The sequence below is a fragment of the Lactuca virosa genome, chromosome 5 (assembly GCF_052849685.1).
Source record: "Lactuca virosa cultivar CGN04683 chromosome 5, Lactuca_virosa_CGN04683_v6, whole genome shotgun sequence".
NCBI lineage: Eukaryota > Viridiplantae > Streptophyta > Magnoliopsida > Asterales > Asteraceae > Lactuca > Lactuca virosa.
Window position 1 is genome coordinate 170,873,892 of NC_136430.1, and position 21,018 is coordinate 170,894,909.

Below are 21,018 nucleotides of genomic sequence, written 5' to 3' on the forward strand. Positions count from 1 at the left end.
GTTTTATACTATTTCTAGCTGGTAAACTAGATTATACAGAATTGTGAGGCTCTACTTCAATACTGTACCCTTAGGTGTACAAGGATAAATGCTTTTAGTATAACCAGAGTCTCCTTCAGGGAGAGCGTGAGATTTGTGAATAGATCTATTCGAGACTGACAATCCCACACCTGAACTACTAGGTACAGTTAGGCAGGCATGCCTGAGGTGAACAAATGTTATTTAGCTTAACGCCTGAAGAACGTTGTAAAGGTCTCTCGGTCATATCAAGCATGGTTATACGACTCGCAAATAAGTATAAACTAACTTTGGTTTACGGACTCTACTCTTAAATGTTTTTTTAGTAATAAAACTACTTTCATATATACTGAAAGTAATCAGGGATTTCTAAACTTGCATCTCTACCTCTAGGACGGATAACCTGTTTTTAGGGAAAATATGGGATTTTCCCAGGATAACACCGGCATTTCTAAAACTGATGGATTATTTTCTACTAATAGATATTCGTATTCGTTCCTTGACTCCTTGGGTTGTGCGTATTTAGTACGAACCGGGAAGTCATGGAAGGAACGGATTTTCAAACCTGCTTTTCATAGGAAAATATGGGATTTTCTTGAGAAACACTTTTCAAAAGAATCAAAGAACAATTTTTCTCCAAAACTAAATGCTTATGAACTCACCAGCTTTATGCTGATACTCTTTCAAAACTGCTTGTATTCTCAGGGAATCAGTAGACAGGTACCTTCCGAGCATTGTGAAGAAGTCGGAGCGAATATAATTATGTCTTTATACTTTCCTTATACTTTTTTGATCTATTCGAATCAGATTTAAAACCGATGTAAACTTATTTAATTTTTCATGTATGCAGTGTTTGGTTGTGTTACTATGATTGCTATTATACACTGGTTGTGATGCTAATCATGACGTCCTCCACCCCGGAACGATTCCGCCATTCCGGTTTCGGGGTGTGACAGATTGATATCAGAGCCCTTGTTTATAGCGAACCAAGTATATCGAACATTACATGGTATACAACTATAAACATTAAGGGGCCTAAGTGCTCTAAACTAAAAATATACTTTAAAAAATATAAGTATTTTTATAACAAAGTATACAAGTATTCCCGGGTACCAGAATCCGTGTCATAGGTAGAACAAAACAAAAGTATTTGGATGTTGGGACACTGCGGTTGAACCTGGGCAGTTATGTAATCATGTCTAGGGTTAATATAGCCTGATCAACTATATTCATTCGATACATGACCAACATGTGCCTGGGAGTGGCTGTGGTGTTACAGCAAGCCTAAAACTTACCGAGAACAAAAATTATTCAGCATAAAATACTATAGGAGTATTTTAGCTAGAGCCAAATTCCGTATATAGATTCATTCCAAGTGTTGCTACCTCTTCTTCCTTAAGCGATAACTTACTTGCGTTATTAACCTTTCTTTGCTTATCGCTTGGTAGAACACTTTTATTATCAGGATAAGATATATCTTGTTTCATATATCCTGAGGACTTACCATCTTCTTTTTCCCGATTGTTTCTAGAGCAAGGTGCCTCCCCAAACAAGATCCGACAGAAGAAACGACGACACCCCGCCACCACCACCACCCCCTTAGTTCGACCCCGTCATGTTCCAGGCAGCTGTTACAGCCGCCGTGACTGCAGCAATGGCACAAGTGAACTCTGGTGGGGCTGGAGGTGGAACCGATCCTCAAAGACAAGCCGGAAGTCAGGGACAACAAAAGGAGTGTTCCTACAAGGACTTGATGACTGCAAAACCCAAGTCCTTCAACGGAAATGGAGGTGTTATCGCTCTGACTCTATGGTTCGAGAAGATAGAATCCATCTTCGAAATTTGCGCCTGTTCCGAAGCAAACAAGGTGAAGTTCGCCGCCTGCACTTTCACCGACAGAGCTTTGACCTGGTGGAATGGTCAAGTCAAATCCCTAACTCTGCCAATGGCTAATGCCATGGGTTGGGAAAGACTGAAAGAACTCATGCTTGCTGAATACTGCCCGAGGGGCGAGGTGCAAAAGTTGGAGCATGAACTTTGGAATCTGAAGATGAAGGGCTCCGACATCGCTGCCTACACCGCTAGATTCTGTGATCTGGCTCTCCTCTTCCCGGGAATGGTCACCCTAGAAAGCAAAAAGATTGAAAGGTACATCTGGGGATTGACGGCCCCAACCAAAGGGAATGTCTTAGCTGCCAGACCGACTACTTTTGATAGCGCCAAGTGACTAGCGCAGACTCTGATCGATCATGGAGTCGATCTAGATGAGACAGCAGCGGTCACCGAGCCACAAAAGGAGAGTGGTGGCAAGAAGAAGAAGTATTGGAACAAGCGCAAGGGCCAGTCTCCTCAGGAGCCCTACAAGAAACAACAAACAGTGGCAGTCCACGCTGCTACTACTCCTACTCCTGCTCCAACTACTATTCCAACCACCCAAGCTCCTACCGGTGTTTATTCAGGGAAACTACCTCTGTGCAATAAGTGTACCTTTCATCATCACGGACCCTGACATGATTTGAATTGCAACAACTGTGGAAGGAAGGGACACACGACCCGATACTGCAGGGCACCAGTCCAACCAACTAATCCGACTCCTGGAGCGGGTGCCAGCCAAGCCTGCTATGGATGTGGGGAAGTTGGGCACTTCAAAAGAAACTGCCCCAAGGCAACAACAGGTGGCAACACAGGAAGCGTGCTGACTATGGGCCAGGAGGAAGCGGTCGTTGATCCTACTGTTGTTACGGGTACCTTCCTCATTGACAACTCTTATGCATGCATTCTTTTCGATTCTGGTGCGGAAAGGAGTTTTGTTAGTCATGCATTCAAACACCTAATCAAATGTAAATTCCAACCTTTAACTGAAACATTCACCGTCGAGATGGCTAACGGAAAGAAGGAGAGCACTAACGACATATTCATAGGCTGTATTCTTACCTTAGACAATCATTCCTTTCCCATTGATCTCATGCCTGTATCCATTAAGAGTTTCAATGTCATTATCAGCATGGATTGGTTAAGCCCCAATCATGCTGATATCCTTTGCTTCAAGAAAGTGATCCGTCTCAATCTTCCCTCTGGTGAAGCTCTCATGATTTACGGTGATAAGCCTAGTTCGAACCTTCGTATCATTTCATTCATCAAAGCCCATAAATATCTGCGGAAGGAGTGTAATGCGTTTCTAGCTCATGTTGTTGATGAGACACAAAAGGTTAAAGACCTCGAGAGCATCCCCGAAGTCTGCAACTTTCCTGATGTCTTCCCCGAAGATCTCCCAGGAATTCCTCCCGAGCGTCAAGTCGAGTTTCGTATCGACTTAATCCCCGGAGCTACTCCTGTAGCTAAGTCTCCTTACCGTTTAGCTCTAGTGGAAATGCAAGAGTTATCCAGCCAACTCAATGAGCTGATCAGCAAAGGATTCATAAGGCCGAGTTCCTGACCTTGGGGAGCTCCGATTTTATTCGTGAAAAAGAAAGACGGATCCTTTCGGATGTGCATTGACTACCGAGAACTGAACAAGCTTACCATGAAGAACCGTTATCCCTTAACCATAATTGACGATCTCTTCGACCAACTTCAGGGAGCCAGCTATTTTTCAAAGATAGATCTGAGATCAGGGTACCATCAGTTGCGAGTTCACGTGAATGATGTTCCCAAGACAGCATTCCGAACTCGCTATGGACACTACGAGTTTGTAGTAATGCCCTTTGGTCTAACCAACGCAACAGCCGTATTCATGGATCTGATGAATCAGGTGTGCCGCCCTTTCCTAGACAAGTTCGTGATCGTGTTCATCAACGATATACTTGTCGATTCGCGGAGCGAGAACGATCATAAACAACACTTGAGGCAGGTGCTCGAAACATTAAGGGCGGAGAAGCTATATGCAAAAGTTTCAAAGTGTGAGTTTCGGATCAGTAAGGTAACTTTCCTTGGTCACGTGGTTAGCAAGGAAGGCGTACATGTGGACCCTTCCAAGATCAAAGCGATTGAGAATTGGTCTGCACCAAAGACACCCACAGAAATCCGGAAATTCTTGGGTCTCGCAGGCTATTATCGTAGGTTTATCTAGAACTTCTCCAGAATCGCTAAGCCTTTAACTAGCCTGAGACAGAAAGGTGTAACCTTTAGTTAGGGAGTCAAACAAGACACTGCGTTTCAAACATTGAAGCAGGCCCTATGCAGCGCACCTATCTTGTCTCTGCCCGAAGGGACGGAAGACTTCGTTGTCTACTGTGACGCATCCAATCAGGGGCTAGGATGTGTGCTCATGCAACAAGGAAATGTTATTGCCTATGCCTCGAGGCAGTTGAAAACACACGAGGTCAATTACACGACTCATGACCTAGAGTTGGGAGCGGTGGTCTTTGCGTTAAAGATCTGGAGACACTATCTATACGGAACCAAGTGCACAATTTTCACCGATCATAAGAGTTTGCAACATATCTTTGATCAGAAGGAGTTAAACATGAGACAGCGGCGATGGGTAGTGTTGAGAGAAAAACTTAGAGACACACTTGAACAAATGTTAGAACAAGTAGATTGCGGAATAGTTAATCTCAAAGGATCTAAAAGCTCAACAATAATATAAATAAGTTATAATTAGATAGTTAGAGAGTTAGTTGTGGAAAAGTAAAGAAATAGAAATGACAACAATTGTTATATCAAGTATACACATAAGTTGATTCATAACAAGGAATGCATTCAAACCTAGTTAATAAGGTAGATCAAACTTAGTGATTAAGTCTCAAAGACTTGCTCCGGAGAGAGGTTATAATCAGTTATGTTCTAGTAACAATTGAGGGTAAGAAGTGAAGAGTAGAAAGATAGAGAAATAGAGAAGATAACTTCAGAGAAATGTATTCAGAATAGATGCATAAGTTATTCGTATCAAATACAAGAGAATGAGCTCTTATTTATAGAGTCTCATGAAGAGCACTAGATTACATCTCTATAAGTAGCCATGCAAGGCATACTGGACAATAGAGTGTATTACAATAAAGACGAGTAAAGTAATCTAGCTAAGTTGACTGCGGGTGCTGAACCGTTGCGGTAGCAGAAATGGTTGCGGTAGCTGAAGTTCAAGAGGGTCACTTTTATGATTCAACAATTTCCCCCTAAGTGACCTCTTTAACTTCGGTTCAGCTATCAAGTTTGAGAAACTTGAACAGGATCCACCAAAACTTCCTGATGTTTTCCAGCCAATTGATCCTTCTTAAGATCTCGAATTTGAATTCTGTGGTAGTATGCTTCGATCTTTCAACTCCGACTCTGCAGATGTCAAGCTGCTTTCTTGTGAGGCGATGCATGGCAGTCATATGAATGAAATATTTGACTTTGTCAGTCTTCCTTTTGAATGTGACTCCAAGTTCATAAAAGTTTGTTGCGCCTAAGGATCTTTCTTGAAAGCCTTTGGTAGTCATTGGCGCAGTTTCAAGAGGTGGGAGGTCAAACTTCTTGAGGATGGTGGGGTAGATATCTGCATCTATCTTGGCAAAGTCGCAGACAGTTTCCTTCAGAAAAGTGTTGGCCTTTTCAAGCGCAATCTTCATTTTGGGGTGCTTTTCTGATTTGTTTTGAAACACCGTGGCAATGAGGAAGATTTCTTCCGGATTCATGCAAGGGAAGTCTGCCTGGGTGCGGACGTAGTCATGCTCCCTTCTCGTGAGGGTGTACTGGATGTAGTCAGCCTTCATGAATTTCCGGACATTGTAGTTCTTGAATGCGGATGGTCTATCGTTAGACCATATATTTTCAATGGAGGAGGCATGTTTAGCGTGAAAAAGACTAAGTCTCTCAAACTTCATTGGCAGTCTCTTGTGGTCAGGAAGGCTGCGATCGAATTGCTCAAATAGTGTGAAGTATTTGGCATTTGGAGATATTGGGACATCCCAATAACCGTCCGAGGGGGTTCAGCGTAGGTAAGGTGGGGTCGGTAGTCTTCATCCAGCAGCCTGCAGTGCAGATTGATCAAATAATTTATCAAGGATTCATCCATCATGGTATCAAAACCGCATTCTCTCCAGATAAGCTATGCTAGTTTGGCTGCCTTCCAGTCGTGTTTCCTTTGGGCAGTGGCAGGGGAGTCTGTTGAGCTTGGACATGACATGTTCTCCGCAAGGTTTTTGAAGTGAGGAGGAGTTTCTGGCTTGTTGGGAGTGAACTCCTTTTGAGGTGAAGTGTGAGGAGATGGTTGCGGTGAAGGCTGCGGTGTGGGAATTTTTTCTGTGATGATGAGAGGGCTCTGATGTTGAGAGATGGATTGCTCAGAGTGATGGACTTCTTCTTCTTCTTCACTTCCCCCTCTTGAGGGATGCAACGGAGGAGCTTCCTCAAGCCATTGTTTAAGTCCATCAACCTTGGCATAGACTTCTTGGAATTGAGCTTTGAGGGCTTCTGCCAATTGTTGATTGTTGGGAATGGAGGAACTGAAGAGAAGCTTGTGGATTTCTTTTGTGAGCTGGAGGATCTCGGGACCATGGAAGTTGGAGGACGGGGATTTCTGCAGTCTGTTAATTATGGCTTGAAGAACAGAGATAGTGGACTCATAAGCAGTATGAGTCTCATCTATCAATTTCTTAGACTGAGTGGCTTGATCCGCGATGGCCGCTTGGAGATCCGTTTTGATTGCGGTCACCTCAGTGATGAGGCGTTCCGCTGCAGCCATAAATTCGTTGTGGTCGGCCTTGCGGTTGTTGTCAAGGGACCGGATCCCCATCTGCACTTTGAGATAAATTCTCTCTGCAGACATGCGTTCCCTTGTTTCCAGACGTTCAATACGTTCGATCAGGGACTGCGGTCCCGGGGTGTCTTCTTGTTGCGGTTGTGTTGGCTTGACCGCAGCTAGGATCTGATCAACTTTGGCTTGTAAGCTCATGAACTCTTTCATGGTGACAACATTCTTCTTCTTTTTCTTCTTTTCTTTTGGCTTGGAAGTTGAATGTTGAGAACCGCTGGATTCCTCTTCCTCATCAAACATCATGAGGTCATCATCAGAAGGAATAGGCTTGTTGACTTCCTGTACGTCGTCATCATCAAGACCGAAGGTGGGAGCTGAACTGAGTTCGATTGCGGTTCCTTCGTCTTGTGATCCATGGACTGATGGAGTGGGAATTGGATTAGGAGTTGGAGTTACTCTGGAGGTACCTGCAGCTGCACCTGTTGCTTGAGCTTTACGGATCGTTTCAGCCATTTCGTCCATCCAGTCTTGAACTTTGAGAATGGTGGCTACGGTATTGGCATTATTGATTGCGGCTGCCCAATACCGTGCCACGGAATGGATTTCCTGCTCCTTTTGTTGTTGCTGCTTGATCTGTTGTTCCTTGCGGGCTTGGAATGCCCTTCTAAAGGCAACATATTTCTTTTTGTCTGACTCGGTTACAGGTGTGTACCGTAACCATGAGTCATTAGATTTTTCTCCGTCAAATCCTTGGAAACGCACCGAAGTGTCCTTCGGGTCCACGGATCCTTGCACGTTTGTGCTCACTGTGCCTAAACCACCTGCTGCGGATGTAAGCAGAGTAGGATTTCCTGAGCTTTCTCGGTCTCCTTGACCCGTAGTCAAGTGTGGCCTCGGCTCAGTTCTGGCATGGGCGGAAGAAGTGCCCTGCAGTTGGGAAGGGGTTTGCAGTGTTTGGGTGACGTTCGAAAGGATGGAGCGCAACTCCTCGGGTGAAAAGAAATGCAGTCGGGAAGCCCTGGAGACCTTAGGGCGTGAACGAGTATCATCCCCTTGGGAGTGAACTGGGCGGAGTCTCCACGATGTTGTGAATCAGACTCACTTTCTGAGTCTGAATGGAAAATGATTGTGGTGTTGAATGGGTCTGCGGCCACCCCAAGGACTACTGGAGCCTTTTGAGAGGCTTCAGTATAGGTCCGGTCACGCATTTGGCCAGGGGAATCGGTTTTTCTTTTCTTAAGGATAGCAATTGGTTGCCTATCCTCATCAGAATCACTGCTAGATGGGATTGGGGTAGGTTTGGTTTTTCGTTTCTTCGTGGGTGCGGTTCGTTTGGGAGCATCTTTCTTGGGTGTCCTTTGTTTCTTCTTGGTTGCCAACTGCTTTCTTCTTTGAGAAAGATTGGAGAGTGTAGAGGCAGAAGGGACTGCGGTACCTTCAGGGTTAATGGCTGTGGATGGAAGAGGCAGGGTAGAAGGGTATGGGGCAATACCCTCCGTAGCCTCTATGTGATCTGAGACATCAGCAGTCTCCAAGACCAAGTGTAGAAAGAATGTGGGTAGGGAGTCTGCGGATAGGTCAAAAAACAGTTTGATCAGAAGAAGGATTGTACCTTTTGAGATCCTTAGTGACAAAGAATTTGATGTCACTGCCCATATCAATTCCAGCGTCCGCATGCAGGTCTGAGATGCAGAGTGACTAGAATCATGCAAATGTGAGCTCGGTTGAGTTCTCCCTTGGGCTTTCTTTGGGAATGTATTGAAGGAAATCGTCCCATAGGATATGCCCGTAGTTTACGTCGTGTCCGGTGAATATGCTCCACACCAATTCCAATAGCTTGAGTCCCATGTTGTCTATGCCTCCGGTTCTGCCGGATAGACAGCGGATGACAAAATGACACACAAACTGGCATACCGCGGGCAGCTGATTTTTCTTGAATTCACCAATCCCTCGAATTGGTTTCTGATACCCTATTTGGTAGAGTGCAGAGGTAATGTCCGCCATTGAAGGAGAAAAGATCTTGATGGATGGATGAAGCAGAAGGTTTATGGCAGTGAGAAACTTTTCTTTGGACAATATGACCAAAGAATCGTTTATTAGGTTGAGATGAACTTCTTGGGGGTTTTCGTTTGGGCGGTAAGCAGAAAATGCACATTTGAAGATGGTAGAAAATGGAACAACATCTGTAAATGCGTCGAAGGGACCAAAGAGTGGATGGTTCTTCAGAAAATTGATCATAAGCTTGGTTGGAGCATTGTATGAAGAATGACCTTCAAACACTGCTCGGAAATTGCTTGACGCGATTGTTGGAGAGTCGGAACCAGTGGGATTCGCTGAGCCTGAAGCCTTGGATTGCTTCTTTGATGCACCTGATTTCACCATTGTTGGAGTTTGAGAGAAAAAGTAGAAAACAGAGTTCTTGAAGGTTTTTTTTTTAGAGGGAATGATCGATGTTCAGAAAGCGTAAAGTGAATTTGGGGAAGAAGATGGGTTTAAAAAGGGTTGAAAAATTTTAACCCTAGGTAAAAGGTAAAGATAAGGTAAAAACTGTTGGATTAGTGTCTAAGTCCATAACTATAATTGGTATATACTTGAACCGACCCGGCATGGTCCATTTGGGTTGCATGGCATCGGAACATTTGGGTAGTCCTTTTAATGAGAAGAAGATATTTGTGACATATTAATATATTATAAGTTCGAATATATTAATATGAAATCATATTATTTAATTAGTATTTATCTAGAATTAAATTGGAATTAATTTAGTGATCAAAAGAGACTAAATAAATATATGGGGATTGATTGTGTAATCATAGATTCTTATATATGTGGGCTTATGATCCATGATTCCTTATGTTGGGTTTAACCCATGTGGTGGCCCATGGATACTCCATGGAGGTTAAAACCCATGGAGCATAAGGAATGGGTAAAGTCATGGGTTACATGGTGTAACCCTAATGTGCACACTATATAAAGACCCCATTGGTTGGTGAAATTGGCACTAGTGCATAATAATGAGAGGGCAAGCTAATTTCTATGAACTCATATCTTCTCTTATGGTTATTCCAAATGTTCATGGTGTTGTGTAACCATTTGAGGTGTCACATTTGGGGCACTAGGCTCTTGAGCTCCATGGAATCAAGCACCAACAAAGAGGTATGTAATTCTACTAGATTTTATATTACATGTACTTTATATTATGCTAGTTAGAACAATACCTTGGAAAATTGATATTTGCATGTATAATAGAGAAAACATAGATCCAAGGTATTTAGGGTTGCATGTACACCATAGGTGTGTTAGAATGCTCAAAACCCAACAGTGGTATCAGAGCCATGTGTTGTTTTCTATTATATTTGATGCAAATGTATTTTTTTTTTCAAGTTGAAGGAAAAAAAAAAGAAAAAAAACATGAAGTTTGTCATATTTTAAGATAATTACTTGATTTTATGAAAAACTAATTATTTTTAAAATTTGAGTCACTTTACTATATGAGTTGAATTAGGTCAAATTTAGTAAAAGATAAAATGATATGATTATTTTATTAGTTTTAAAAGTTTGATCTAAAGAGTTTTTTGAAACCTCCATAAGTTATGGATATGAAAAGGTTTTAAAAAAAATTGATTCAAAGTTTTTTATGGAGTTACAAAACTTGGTCTTAATGTTTTAAAATTCCATAACTTGTTCTTAAGTTATGGAACATGAAAAGTTTTTTTGTGTTACCTTGTTTTATGAGTTAATTTAGATTGATGAAAAATATTATTTGTTAAGTTGCTTTCAATCCATATTAATCTAAAAGAAGTTCATAAAAGGTGTTTTGAAACTTTTCTTCAAGTCACATAAAAGGTCACATTTATGAATCTTAAAACTCATAAAAGTGACATAGGTTACACAAAAATGAAGAGTTTTTTTTTCATTAAACTATTTTATGACTCCATAACTTGTCCTCAAGTTATGGATGTTTAAAAGTCACTTCTTTAAAAGATGTCATTAAAAGATAAGGAGTTACATAAAAATGAAGAGTCTTTATTTTAATATACATTAAACTCATAAGTTATGAAATGAAAAGTCTTGAATAGTTTCAAAACTTGCCCTCAAGTTTTGGAATTTGTAAAGTTACTCTTCATGTATACTTTAATTCCAAATTGAACCCTTAGAATTTTAAAAGCTAAAATTCAAACTTTATGGACTTCATTAAATTAATTAAAGTGTTTAATTAAAATAGTTAATAATTCCATAAAGACATGGTTTAAGTTTAATTAAATTAAGAGTATAATTTAATTAATAGATTAAACCACTAAGTATTTTAAATGTTTAAAATACACCCTTATACTATTATTATAATTTTAATTATATAGATATGTATAAGCTAAAGTCAATCTTACCATTAGTAGGCCTCATTCACGAAGCCGGTATATAAGGGGGGTATAAGGTTACTGCCTATAAAATGGCAGTTTAATGGGTGTCCACTCTCACCCACCGCTTCCTTGACTGGTGGAGGGTCATTAGCCGAACGGGTAGGAAATGACTATAATTCTCCCTTCATTAAAAGTATAATGAAAAATACTAAGTAACTAAACACTTATAAATTCCCAATCTTAGTTACTTAGGAAAATGTGAAATAGGTGCTAACCCATGAAATTACACTTTGTACCTTACCAAGTCGATTAGTGGAGCGTGTGTGGTTAACCGGCACACTAATAAGGACTAGTAAGAGTGGCAAAGGGTAACTTGACTTTATTATAGATCGGTGGAGCGTGTGTGGTTAACCGGCACATCGATTAGGTGATAAAGTTAAGGGTACCAAGTCAATTTGCATGGTTATTCACACCTTGTTTGTGATCCTCGGCATCCCAGTCACAAACTTGAGAGGGCACAATCGAGATTCAAACATGCCATTGAAAGTTCAATGTATCTCAAAAGATCTAGGAGTTTCAAATCCAATTAAAACTTAATTATATTTCGTTTTTCATGGTGGAAATTGGTAAATCGTCATTTACCTACCTTCAACTATTTTATAACTTGGATTACGGCATCCCTCTTCCAGTTATAAATAGGTTGTTGGGTCCTAGCCTTAATATTTCATATTGGGTGTTATATTAAGGACTTTAAATCAACTAACTTGAATTTCTCTCTTATAGATGTCTCCTTCAGACAACTATGGTCTTCCCAAATCTTTAGGAACAACCTATCCTAATGAAGATGATATCCCAAATGGCAATCAAGGTGAAAGATCAATCCCTTTGTTGTGCATTAGTGGGACTGGAAATCATACTTCACTTCCTCCACCTCCTCCAATAAATCTCCCTATCCCACAAGTTTCAAGACTTGATAAGTTCTAAGTCACTCAATCCCTATTGGCAAACAAAGTCTATATGTGCTTAGGTCTTGGAGATTAAGTCACATATTGACAAGCCGGGAGAGTCGGGTGTCGAAGTCTCGCGATAGCTGGCTGTTGACTTGGTTCTTCAGTCACTCCCTAATGACAGATCACGACATGACCCTTTAATGATCTTATCTATTTGCTTGGTGCTGCTGAATCAACAATGATTTGGAACACTGGTAAAGCAAATTTGATTAGAAGATCGACTTCCCAAAACTTCATGGACATTGACAATGGTGACACTGGAAATCCAGAAAAAACTTTCTCTTCCCAATGGAAAGGGATCGGCCATAGTCAACTCGGTTGACCAAATGGTAAAGAGAAAGGCTAAGTCTGAGATAGTCCCATGTACCATTCCCAAAGAGTCTATATGTGCCTATTGCCAAAGGAAAGGGGCATTGGTTGCGAAGCTGCCGAATTTACCTGAAACCTCATAAGGATGGTAAAGTCAAAAGTTTGACTCTACTTCAGGTAAAGTCCGTTATCTAACTCTATTAAGTCTCTTTTGGAGATTCTTAATACATGATGTAATGTAATTACATTTTGATGTTTTTTGAAGAATCAAAGGAAGCTTAAAGAAAAAGTGTGCCGATTCTGATCACATGGTTCGATGACCAGAATTTTGAGCCACTGCATAAGAGTTATGAGATATTGCTTAGGAATAGATAACAACAAAGTTTTCATATGAATTTGCATTGTAAGGATAAGTTTTTCCTCAAGTTTTAAAATAAAAGAAAAGTTTTGATTTTATTTATTTTAAGTATCCTTACAAAGGCATTTGTGAAAAATTGTTGTTTATATTTTTCCATCGATAAGCAATAGTGGAAAATGAATTTGATTCTTTCGTTTGTGGTAGTGTCATAATTTATCAAATAAGGAAAGATTCTCATCACCCAAGTTTCAGTTGGATAGAAACTTGGAATCATGCAAGTTGTATTGTGTGATGAATGAGATTTCTCATCTTTAGTAAATTAAGACTAATTCCTTGTTCACATTCGCATGTGAGTCAAGCGAAGGACTAAAGGATCGGGTACATTAGATTGTGCATTAGTCAGGTCCACCAGAAAGGTTGATAAGATTATTCGTTATGATTTACTAAAGTTTAGTAAATATGATTATGCTTACAAGTTTAAGTGTAATGCTGAAACATTGGAAAAGTTTCAATATATGGCAGAATGAATAAGAAGAATCAAATAAGGCAGAAAGATAAAAGTTTCTCCAATCTGAAGAGATGGGAGAGTACTTGTGTATCTTGTTTTATGATTATCTTAGTGATTATGGAATCATATCACAATTGATCCTCTAAGGACACCTTAGTGCATTTGTTTGCCTAAGGAGAGGAATCGTGAATTGTTGAAATGGTTAAATCAAAAGATAAATCATACTTCGTTCCAAAAACAAATCCTAGAGTTATACTCCAAGATTGTGACTTGAGTGACATAGTCTTTAGAAAGTTTTTAACACTTGTCAAATGTAGAAGTAAGATGTTTCCTGTTCTTGTACATTTGAGATTGGTAAGTTGTGATGTTTTGGATAAGACAAAGACCAACTAAGACCAATTGTGTGAAGCGTTTGTAAAAGAATCTGCACTATCTCCTGAATATTGGGCAAGAGAGTCTTATATGTCAAGAGGACAGTGGGAGTTTAAAAGATCCTAAAATAGTTTCAAGAACTAATCAAGAGTTTTGTTAATCACTAGCCCACGACTTGAGGTTTGTAACCTATCGTGTTTACATATTCTTATTTCTGTGTCTATTCCAGTTAAAAGTTGACTATGCTTCTGAGTTCTATGAGTTCTAAAAGCTTTGCATAACAACCTGGAAGCAATGGTAGGCCCTTGTGCTGCCGGGTGGCAAGAAATTAAGATTGAACAAGTTCAGTCCATATGTGTTTGGATTTGCCACTAACCTTGTCTTGTGATTATGGTTATGACAAATTCACATGGATAGGAACACTTACACCATGAAAATCTAAGTGTCATAAGGTTTCTCTTCGATTCATGAAAATGATGGTGAGGAAACGCTTTCACTAAATGGATTTTAAGTAGATAGCAGTTGTGATATTTGCATTCTCATGTTGTTAGTGGAGCGTGTGTGGTTAACCGTCACACTAACTAGTGAGAATGGCAAAAGGTCTAGACAAACATGTGAGCTATCTAAGGAAAGGTGTATGATTTTGATAAAGTCTTATCAAAGCATCTCGTATCAGGAATCTGAACTTTGGTAAGAAAGTCAATAAAGTATTGTTTTTCTAGAAGTCCAGCTGATTTCTGAGTACATGTCAAAGCTAGTGGGAGCATAAGTGTTATGCTAGTAAGATAATAATCATTATGCTAGTGGGAGCATGATGATTATGTTGCAAGTTAGCAATGTTAATTATAGAAAACAAAAGTTTCAATTCACTTTGAAAAGTTGTTTTCCTATAATTAAGGGAGAGGATTTTATACTTCATTCCAATTCTACAAGCTTAGATTGAGATTTTAATCTACTTTAGTCAATGATATATAAGAATGTTATGTTGGAATGGTTCAACATAAGGAAATTCTATATATGTTGCGTTCTCAAAATTCGATTATGATTATGGCATACCTCTTGATAGTTCGAATTGTGAGAATATGGTAAATAAAAATTTATAGCATGAATCGTGTCCTATATGCTTCGGGTATGGGTTCGATTACATGTGCTATAATCCATTCTAAATTTTCCAAATGCCTAAGGCATTAAAATGGAAAAGGAATAGAGCTGGAAATGACTAAAATGATTAAGCAAATTGTCGAGGACAATCCGAGGTTTACTAAATATTGGTTGCTCATGGACAATTAGAAGTATAGAGTAAGGACCATATTGACATATTTAGAAAAAAGGCAACTCTTGTTCAGAAGTGATGGTCAAAATGGTAATATGGAATTGTTTCCATAGGTGGAAGTTATTCTTTGAATCTGTGTAAGATTAGAGAACTTAATGCAAGAAGGATGTTCAAAGGAATGTACTTTGAATTTGAGACTTCGTTTCCATGGAATTGATCTCCATTGGAATACCTTGTAATGTCTGTTGCCAAGTCTTTGTGACTTGTGTGCATGTTCATTACAAGAGGATCATTGCATATAAGTTTAGAATCTAACAAGATTACGGTAAATGACAAGAATTTGGTGTTCTTACATTTATTGTAAAGGATTTGGGATTGTGAAATGAGCATCATTGAAATGCTGTCAATCGATCTGTTTCACAAAGAGAGGACCACATGTAAACATAGTGTGCATACTTGGAGTATGGCATAGCTATTGTTTGGACGAACATAGTGTGCATGCTTGGAGCATGGCATGACTATTGTTTCAATTCAAGTATTGAGTTGATTAATCGAAACATGAATAATAAGTAATCAATATGGTTCTTAGATAAAAGGTGTTTTTATTTACACTCAAAGTGTTGGGGCCATATAGGATTAGTATTATTCTTGTGTTTCACTTTGCATGTTTTGACTTCCAGAATAACTAGGTCATTCTTCCCGAATGACTAAGTTATTCAAACCATCCACAGTTGGTCATATGTTGGAAGTAGATATGAATCAAGACTGTCATGAATTTGGCTTGTATGATCTGTCTAATGTGCATTAGACATAGCAGTGGTTGCTACAACATTCATGAGTGCTCATAAGTTCTGAGTATTGGATTCAACCCACGCTCATTTGAATCACTTCATGGATTTTATCACGAGTGAATCATGAGACGATAATATCTTATATTCTTCAAACCTAGAAATCTGAGTTGTTGACTATGAGTTGGTTATACATTGATTGCACGAAAACGCATTGGTAACTCGATGTTATAAAATGTGCCTTTGTGTATGATTCAACAAGTAGTCAGTACAAGCATATGAGTCGAAGTTTATCCATTCCTTTTACCCTCAAAGGGATAAAAGCGATATATGTGGACCCCTCGATGATTTAGTGATGACAAAACGTAAGTGCTCGGCCGAGCCTAGACTGATTTGATTTGTTCAATTAGTCAGTCGTCATAAATCAGAAATCGGGAAACAACAAATGGACAGAGAGAATGATTATAATCCATGTCTCAGTCCATATGATATCTAGAATGGAGGAATATATGATCACTTATCTAATGGACGCGTCATTGATTTGTTCAGAGTTCGGCAGCAGCTTTTAAGAGCTATGATTGCTGGTCGGGTTGTGAAGGCGTACTTGCAATAATAGTTATTAGACTTATCCAAGTGGGAGACTGTTGGATTAGTGTCTAAGTCCATAACTATAATTGGTATATACTTGACCCGACCCGGCATGGTCCATTTGGGTTGCATGGCATCGGAACATTTAGGTAGACCTTTTAATGAGAAGAAGATATTTGTGACATATTAATATATTATAAGTTCTAATATATTAATATGAAATCATATTATTTAATTAGTATTGATCTAGAATTAATTTGGAATTAATTTAGTGATCAAAAGAGACTAAATAAATATATGGGGATTGATTGTGTCAATCATAGATTCTTATATATGTGGGCTTACGATCCATGATTCCTTATGTTGGGTTTAACCCATGTGGTGGCCCATGGATACTCCATGTAGGTTGAAACCCATGGAGCATAAGGAATGGGTAAAGTCATGGGTTACATGGTGTAACCCTAATGTGCACACTATATAAAGACCCCATTGGTTGGTGAAATTGGCACTAGTGCATAATAATGAGAGGGCAAGCTAATTTCTATGAACTCATATCTTCTCTTATGGTTATTCCAAATGTTCATGGTGTTGTGTGAACCATTTGAGGTGTCACATTTGGGGCACTAGGCTCTTGAGCTCCATGGAATCAAGCACCAACAAAGAGGTATGTAATTCTACTAGATTTTATATTACATGTACTTTATATAATGCTAGTTAGAACAATACCTTGGAAAATTGATATTTGCATGTATAATAGAGAAAACATAGATCCAAGGTATTTAGGGTTGCATGTACACCATAGGTGTGTTAGAATGCTCAAAACCCAACGAAAACGTCATTTGGTATTTGGGGGAAGAACCTAAAGAAGTGTCTGTCCGATTAGACACTTGTGATTCCCCTCGATGAGATCAATCTAGACGAAATTCTACGTTTCGTGGAAGAACCTGTCGAAATCATGGACCGAGACGTCAAACGTACGAAGCAGAGCCGCATCCCGATAGTGAAGGTTCGCTGGAATGACAAGCGGGGACCTGAATTCACTTGGGAGTGCGAGGACTCAATGAAGCAGAAGTACCCTCATCTCTTTCCTAGTCCATGATTTGTAGTCCATTCTTGAATTTCGGGACGAAATTCCCTCTAACGGGGGGATGATGTGACAACTCGGAACTTCTATCTTGTACCCTTATTCAATCCAATCAATGTTAAACTTGTTTTGTTGACTTCTTGTGCTGTTTAAGGGTTCATTTAAGCGTTCTAAGCTTTAGTCTAGCCAAGGTTGAGGTTAGGAATGAGTTGGCAAGCTGTATAGTGTCAAAACCAGGCCATACACACCTTTAGGAGGAGTGTACGGCCGTACACCTGGGTGTGTGGCCGCACACTCACCTCTTGGCCGCACACTCACTTCTAGGCAGCACACCCACCCTTATATAAAGGGTAGACCCCTTTCCTTTCATTCCTTTAACACCTTGGCAGCACACAACACCATTTATCTCAAGCTTCTTCAACCACAAACCCTCCAAAGCTTCAAAAAAACGTGAGTAATCCATCCCTTAGCTTGTTGTGCTTGAAGAACCACTTGGTCTAAGCCTTGAATCATCGAGTCCCGTCATGTTCTTCATTTCTTTGAAGGTAAAAGTTGGCTTGACAGAAACTACGAGTGCGAAATTCGCTACCATCCCGGCAAGGCCAATGTGGTAGCGGATGCCCTCGGCCGAAAGGAGTATTCAGGGCATAAGGTGAAGGGACTAACAATGACCATCCATTCCTATTTGTCCGCACAAATCAGAGAGGCTCAGCTGGAAGCCTTGAAACCAGAGAACTTGGCAGATGAAGCGATGCGGGGATTGGACAAGAACTTAGAGGTTAAGGGAGATGGAGTGTACTATTTCGGGAACCGGATCTGGACCCCAAAGTACGGGGGTACAGGGAGGTTGTCATGAATGAGGCCCACAAGTCTAGATACTCCGTCCACCTAGGTTCAGATAAGATGTATTTGGATCTCAAACAACTCTATTGGTGGCCAAACATGAAAGCAGAAATTGCGACCTTCGTGGGCAAGTGCTTGACTTGCGCCAAGGTGAAGGTGGAATATCAAAAGCCCTCAGGTTTAATTCAGCAACCAGAGATAACTGAGTGGAAGTGGGAAAGGATAACAATGGATTTTATCACTACGCTACCCAGATCTCCGAGTAGGCACGACGCCATCTGGGTAATTGTCGATCGGTTGACAAAATCCGCCCACTTCCTTCCAATCAAAGAAAACTTCAAGATGGAGAGACTCACACGAATCTACATTCGAGAGATAGTTCGCCTTCATGGGGTACCTGTATCCATTATATCCGACCGAGATAGTAGGTTCACCTCGATATTTTGGCAATCACTACAGAAGGCTCTTGGAACTAAATTGCATATGAGCACGGCTTATCATCCTCAGAAAGATGGACAGAGTGAGAGAACAATTCAGACATTGGAATATATGTTGAGAGCCTGTGTCATCGACTTCGGCACGTCATGGGACACTCATCTTCCTTTGGTCGAATTTTCCTACAACAACAGCTACCATACCAGCATCAAGGCTATGCCATTTGAAGTCCTCTATGGCCGTAAGTGAAGATCCCCTCTGTGTTGGGCTGAAGTGGGTGACACGCTGCTAGCCAAGGGTCAAGTCCCCGAAAGCACTCTCACTGGTCCTGAAATCATCCGAGAGACAACCTAAAAGATCGTACAAATCCAGGAACGACTGAAAGCCTCACGAGATAGACAAAAGAGCTATGCCGTTAAGAGACGAAAACCCTTGGAATTCCAAGTTGGTGACCGTGTCCTTTTAAAGGTCTCACCCTGGAAAGGCATGATACGTTTTGGGAAGCGTGGAAACATAAACCCAAGGTACATTGGGCCATTCGAGATCCTTGCTAGGATCGGTCCCGTAGCATACAAACTCCAGTTACCCCGAGAACTCAGCAACTTCCATCCCGTCTTCCACGTGTCGAACCTAAAGAAGTGTCTGTCCGATGAGACACTTGTGATTCCCCTCGATGAGATCAATCTAGACGAAATTCTACGTTTCGTGGAAGAACCTGTCGAAATCATGGACCAAGAGGTCAAACGCACGAAGCAGAGCCGCATCCCGATAGTGAAGGTTCGCTGGAATGCCAAGCGGGGACCTGAATTCACTTAGGAGCACGAGGACTCAATGAAGCAGAAGTACCCTCATCTCTTTCCTAGTCCATGATTTGTAATCCATTCTTGAATTTCGGGACGAAATTCCCTCTAACGGGGGGACGATGTGACAACTCGGAACTTCTATCTTGTACCCTTAGTCAATCCAATCAATGTTAAACTTGTTTTGTTGACTTCTTTTGCTGTTTAAGGGTTCATTTAAGTGTTCTAAGCTTTAGTATAGCCAAGGTTGAGGTTAGGAATGAGTCGGCAAGCTGTATAGTGTCAAAACCAGGCCATACACACCTTTAGGAGGAGTGTACGGCCGTACACCTGGGTGTGTGGCCGCACACTCACCTCTTGGCCGCACACTCACTTCTAGGCAGCACACCCACCCTTATATAAAGGGTAGACCCCTTTCCTTTCATTCCTTTAACACCTTGGCAGCACACAACACCATTTATCTCAAGCTTCTTCAACCACAAACCCTCCAAAGCTTCAAAAAAACATGAGTAATCCATCCCTTAGCTTGTTGTGCTTGAAGAACCACTTGATCTAAGCCTTGAATCATCGAGTCCCGTCATGTTCTTCGTTTCATTGAAGGTAAAAGTTGGCTTGACAGACACTACGAGTGCAAAATTCGCTACCATCCCGGCAAGGCCAATATGGTAGCGGATGCCCTCGGCCGAAAGGAGTATTCAAGGCATAAGGTGAAGGGACTAACAATGACCATCCATTCCCATTTGTCCGCACAAATCAGAGAGGCTCAGCTGGAATGCTTGAAACCAGAGAACTTGGCAGATGAAGCGATGCGGGGATTGGACAAGAACTTAGAGGTCAAGGGAGACGGAGTGTACTATTTCGTGAACCGGATCTGGACCCCAAAGTACGGGGGGTACAGGGAGGTTGTCATGAATGAGGCCCACAAGTCTAGATACTCCGTCCACCTAGGTTCAGATAAGATGTATTTGGATCTCAAACATCTCTATTGGTGGCCAAACATGAAAGCAGAAATTGCGACCTTCGTGGGCAAGTGCTTGACTTGCGCCAAGGTGAAGGTGGAATATCAAAAGCCCTCAGGTTTAATTCAGCAGCCAGAGATAACTGAGTGGAAGTGGGAAAGGATAACAATGGATTTTATCACTAAGCTACCCAGATCTCCGAGTAGGCACGACGCCATCTGGGTAATTGTCGATCGGTTGACAAAATCCGCCCACTTCCTTCCAATCAAAGAAAACTTCAAGATGGAGAGACTCACACGAATCTACATTCGAGAGATAGTTCGCCTTCATGGGGTACCTGTATCCATTATATCCGACCGAGATAGTAGGTTCACCTCGATATTTTGGCAATCACTACAGAAGGCTCTTGGAACTAAATTGCATATGAGCACGGCTTATCATCCTCAGAAAGATGGACAGAGTGAGAGAACAATTCAAACATTGGAATATATGTTGAGAGCCTGTGTCATCGACTTCGGCACGTCATGGGACACTCATCTTCCTTTGGTCGAATTTTCCTACAACAACAGCTACCATACCAGCATCAAGGCTGTGCCATTTGAAGCCCTCTATGGCCGTAAGTGAAGATCCCCTCTGTGT